Source organism: Mytilus californianus, unplaced genomic scaffold (genome assembly GCF_021869535.1).
Source record: "Mytilus californianus isolate M0D057914Y unplaced genomic scaffold, xbMytCali1.0.p SCAF_5, whole genome shotgun sequence".
Lineage (NCBI taxonomy): Eukaryota > Metazoa > Mollusca > Bivalvia > Mytilida > Mytilidae > Mytilus > Mytilus californianus.
In genome coordinates this window covers 113597019-113602724 of record NW_026262701.1, presented here as the reverse complement: position 1 = coordinate 113602724, position 5706 = coordinate 113597019, and the positions used below count along the sequence as shown (strand labels likewise).

At 31.1% G+C, this 5706-nt stretch overlaps 1 long non-coding RNA gene across 1 annotated transcript; it reads left to right on the top strand.

Annotated features, from left to right (window-relative positions):
* The first annotated feature begins 1055 nt into the window (after positions 1 to 1055).
* On the top strand, positions 1056 to 3253 carry LOC127700698 (uncharacterized). Its single transcript, XR_007981691.1, has 2 exons — positions 1056 to 1346; positions 1988 to 3253. It is a non-coding gene; the product is annotated as an uncharacterized LOC127700698 (long non-coding RNA).
* The last annotated feature ends 2453 nt before the right edge of the window (positions 3254 to 5706 follow it).

The window sequence follows — 5706 nt, the reverse complement described above, 5'->3', positions numbered from 1 at the left end:
CAAATAGATAAGATATTCGCTCATGACACAAATCGACTGGGTGCCATCGGGGATAATTGATACATGGGATTAAATTGACCGCCAAGAAGGTGTAGAGAACCACCTCTGGAGAACCTTAACATTAATAAATAATACTTACCAAAACATCTCTATAATTAACGCTATTTCCTGTTGGAAAATTTCAGAAAGATGCTGATAAACTTATTTTGTGACACAGATTATTTTCTTGTTTTGGCGCGAAATATATTCTTACTCTTAATGCTTGACGTAACAAAATTTGTATAGAATTATATTTAACTAAAGCTCAGCGTAAATATGCAGAAGCATGACAATACATTAATGATAAAATGTGTAAATATTTCTGTAAAAGAATATAATTTTACTTTACCAGTATACTTCACTTAGAATTACATTTGAGCGCAAGAAAATCTCTATGTGAATCGGCTGAAGGTTATCTCGGCTGAATCCCGGGGTCGAAGTTCAACATATCAACGGAAATTTTTGCGTGTGCTTGCGTTGCTTTAGATCGAGGCCACAGCTTTTCAACCAATCGGGGAATGTTTACTTGGGGCATACATCTATTTTTACTGCAGGTTTCGACATGTTTAAATCGGGATTATAGAAAAATGGAATGTTGTTGGTAGATACAAAACAGAAAATGATGAACACTTTTAGCAAAAGTCTGTGAATTCACATTATTTGTACAACTCTCCTAACTCTTGGGAACGTGTGCTTTACATCGAGGCTTGCGTTGCTTTACATCGACGCCATACATAGTAGTTCAACCAATCGGGGAATGTTTATTTGGGGCATACATCTATTTTTACTGCAGGTTTTGGCATATTTTAATCGAAATTAGAGAAAAATGGAATGATGTTAGGAGATATAAAACAGAAAATAATAAATATTTTTAGCAAAAGATGAATTGGATCGGGGTTCTGTGTATTCACATTATTTGTACAACTCTCCTTACTGATGGCAAAAAATGGAATTTCCGTGACCTAAATGGTTCGCGAAAATTAATATTTTTATATATATATAGTAATCAATTTTTTAGGACTACTGAATGGCTGTCCTTGGTGTTTATTTTAAACGGACATCAATGGGAATTTGCAAATATTTATGTCTAATACAAATTTTGTACTGTACATATTTTCATGTCTTTTTTTCAGATAGCATCATTTATTACATGATAACTGTGGCTTAGATATTTTCCTATATTATGTTTTTACCATAAATGAGCAAGAACAATTACCTTTACTAATTTGCTTTATGTTTTGTACAAGTTTCAGATCCTTAAAATACTGGTTTGAGAAAATTTTATGTTGAATGTACAGATAATTAAGGTATGTATATTATATAAAAAATTGAAAGGGTGGGTACAGTAGTTTGTAAATACAGCAAAATATTTTCAATGCAAAGTATATCAACAATGTTGATTATACAAGTGCCTATTAATAGCAACACATAACATTCAAATATATTTGTATGTGGATTTAATCAGTACAAAGATTAATGCAATTTCACAAATAACTTTATAAATTGACTAGCAATTTTTAACAATGTTGATTTGATGTACACATTCACTTATGATATGTTTTGAATGGACTAGGGATCTGATAGTTTTCTAACTTGTTTACAGAATAAGGCCTTGTAAATATACATTATTTTTTTATTGATAAGGATTGAATTGTAATTTCTTGCAATTGAATTTCATTGTATGTATATAAATTATTATATGTATATCAGTAACTAGGTTCTACAACTTGTACTTGTACTTTATCAAGCTAATCTTGTTACTATCGATTCTATAATATTTGTACTTTTAAATAAGTAAGTGATGGTGTTGTTGGATTTAAAATGAAAAAGTTATGAAAGCTAAGTAGTATTATATTTGTCTGCATGCCATGATAATAAGAGGGGCATATTGATACTTGCCTTGCAAAAACTTAAGTTATAAAATATTAATTTTTCTTGTTTATTTCAGGTAAGTGAATGGGAGTACAGAGATATTGGTTTACTGTCTTTGTAGGACTCTCCACAGATAGTGAATGAACATTTTAATTAAAAATAATATATATGATATCTTGCATAGTATTATTCTCTACTACATGTTTATGTAATTGCCACTTTTAAGAAATAAATTTTAAATTCTAGGAAAATCATAATTTTCCTTTGACAAGAGACAAATTAAATCAATAAAAATCTGAAGAGACTTAAATGTGCTAATTTTTTTTTAAATTAATTTTATCCTGTGTGAAAAGTTATTTACAATACATTCCAAGATATTCTTGAAAAGTTCAAAGGAGAAAAGTTTTTAAAGATTGAATGTTTAATATAGTTAATTAAACATTTGTTTACCTTGAAACATTTGCCTAGTACATGTCATTCCATGGTATCTTATTTCATGTTTTAATGATACTGGTAATATTTGTGTTGTCTTGGGAAAGTTGCATTGCACCTTTAGTACCTGTAAATATTTGTGAATGCTGGTCATTTTGTACCGTCTTGGGAAAGTTGGTATTGCACCTTTAGTACCTGTATTTGTGAATGCTGGTCATTTTATACCGTCTTGGGAAAGTTGGTATTGCACCTTTAGTACCTGTATTTGTGAATGCTGGTCATTTTATACCGTCTTGGGAAAGTTGGTATTGCACCTTTAGTACCTGTTTTTGTGAATGCTGGTCATTTTATACCGTCTTGGGAAAGTTGGTATTGCACCTTTAGTACCTGTATTTGTGAATGCTGGTCATTTTATACCGTCTTGGGAAAGTTGGTATTGCACCTTTAGTACCTGTATTTGTGAATGCTGGTCATTTTATACCGTCTTGGGAAAGTTGGTATTGCACCTTTAGTACCTGTATTTGTGAATGCTGGTCATTTTGTACTGTCTTGGGAAAGTTGGTATTGCACCTTTAGTACCTGTACTTGTGAATGCTGGTCAATCTGTCTTTTTTTATGTGAATGTTACCAGTTCATTATTTATTGGTGTTATTATCTTCTTTGTATACATGTATGTGACCAGATCTGGCAGATCATCATGTTTTTTTCAAAAAGATTTTGCTAAAAGCAGGACAACCATACTCTTTATGTTTTATTTAAAAAATTTAAACCTCCTTTTTGGTTAGACAGATATTTGGCTCTTTTTAGGGATCTTCTGAAAATGTGGCAAGTTGTATAAAATGTGTATAGTACCATGTGTTGCATTTACAATTTTCTTGTAGTTCAATAAATTGTTCATCATATATTCTAATTCTTTTATTTTTTTGTATGCATCAATATATACATGTATATTAACAAATATCCAGCTGTTGTTAGAAAATGAGGACACACCAACTTTCTATGACAATTAAAGTTAATCTCAGCAATCTGGTAGCTATTAAGACTTTGAATTTGGTTTAAAAAAGTATTGGATGCTGTTTTTTGCTTCTTTATCAATTGTAACCTGCTCATTTATGGATTTGAACTATTGCTGTATTTGATGTATTTAAATCATAAACCATAGTTTGTGTCTTCTAGAAATGCTTTTGTTCCATAAAAAAAAACAGTTCTGGTAATTCAGTCGTTTTTGGTGAAATTAAAGAAATTGTGATGAAAAAATATTTGGTCTATCATAACAAGAACTATTAACCATTTCAATCATTATTATAGATATAGGTGAATGTGGTATGATTGCCATTGAAAAAAAAAATCAACCAGAGACCAAAGGATAAGGATGTAAAAAATTAAAGGTCACTGAACTGCCTTTAACAATAAGCAAAACCCATACCATATGATAGGCTATAAAAGACCTAAGTCTTGGCAATTCTTATCAAAATACAAGACTAAATTCAATTAAAAGCTACCAGTAAATCATCGCAAAGATTCAATTGAAAGCCAAAGGTACACGCTACATTCATGGCAGCCTGTAACAAGACTGGATTACAAAATGGGCTCACCGGCTTCTGTTTTTATTATTTGACTATTATATTATATGACATTCAGGATAATTAATGTCAATGTGGTTTGTAAAATCTGACATCATGAGTCATTTTTTTACATGGTAGCTCGAAAGGTACTGAGTATAATGGCAGATTCCCTACCATTCTTTGCTCTTAAGACTACTAAATGATTGGTTCCTGTACATTCTGTTCAGCTGATGTTACTCAATTTAAAATGGCTTTATCTCATTTGTATTCCAAAAATACCAAATTGAAATAAAATGGACATACAAGCAGAATTTTACAATGCTGTTTTCTGTTGTCTGATCTGACAAATCAGTACCAGATACCAAGTATCCAAACTCTGAAATCTTGTTAAAAAATAGGTTGGAACAAATTTATCATGTTTAACTGATGCAAAACTGGAACATAACACGCAGGCTCTCTCAAATTAATTAAATCTCTGTATGTTGACGATTTCAGAACTTCTATATCAACAACATTCAAAATGAAGAACCTCAATAAAAGGGTTGTTCCTGAGAAGACATTTCCTAGAACTTCATAATTGGTTCTATTTACTAGCCAAATATTGCTGTACATCTAAGCATAAATGCATATTAATTATTCAAATGACAGATTAATTTTACCCCCCCCCCCCCCCCAAAAAAAAAATTTATACAACAAAACAAAAACAATGCAAAATGACAGAACACAAAAAACAAAACTTGAATAAAACAAAATTAAATCTATCATCATCAGCCACAAAAATACTTCAACTTTAGCATTAACTTGTTTGAATTAGGGTAAAACACATATAAATAGTGTAGAAATCCCTCGGTAATATCATTATACTTCTGCAGTTTATCAAATGCATAATGAACATTGATATTGAGTTTAAAATCAGTATTAGAGAAAGAAGTGTCCAAATTTGGTATCAGAAAGTGGGGAAATCAATATGCATGTGCACAAATTCTTAGCCTGGGCATAGTTGAAAAATCAAACTGATTGATAAAAGAAGAAATAAACAATAAAAAAAACATTTGTGTACTTGCACTAAAAATATGGAATTAATATGATATTCTTATATTTTTTTAATTGGTTGTGTCCTAATGTCTTACTTAAAATGAAAATAAATACAGTAATTGTCCCAATTATATTTTGTGTAACTGTTCAGTGCACAAATATATAACAAAACACGATAGAAGGTTATAATATTGAAAGAAGTTTGAGAAAGTGGAATAATATTCTTTCAATTCGGGCATCATTAGAGAAACGTCTTTTTCTCAGGAGTATTACGAAAAATCCGGAGGTGTTACGAACACTGGGATTTCTACCGCTTCGAGACAAATTTTCACTCTACGGACTGGCACTGATAACTGACACATTTTCATCCCTTAACAAATATCCTTCTTTTACTAACATGACCACGATCTCTTATAATTTCTCTAATGAAAATAAATGAAATGCGACCAGCATATCACGATTCAAGGGAATATTTTAATAAGATTAAAGGTACCAACGCCGGAAAATACTGATTTAACTTTTGTCAGGACACCATTTTTACGTCACATTGCGAATTCTGAGCAGAACCGCTTAAAACGGAGATAAATAATGTTCCAAGTAAACATTATTATGCTTGGATGCCAACATAGAATCAACACATACAGAGTAAAAACGGAAAATTCATTCCCGATTTTGCAGATCAAAAACGTCATTTTGTTTACGTCTAAATCACGTGATCAAAAACGTCTAGAGGAACTCTCCTGCGTCAGTGGCTTCCCGGCTG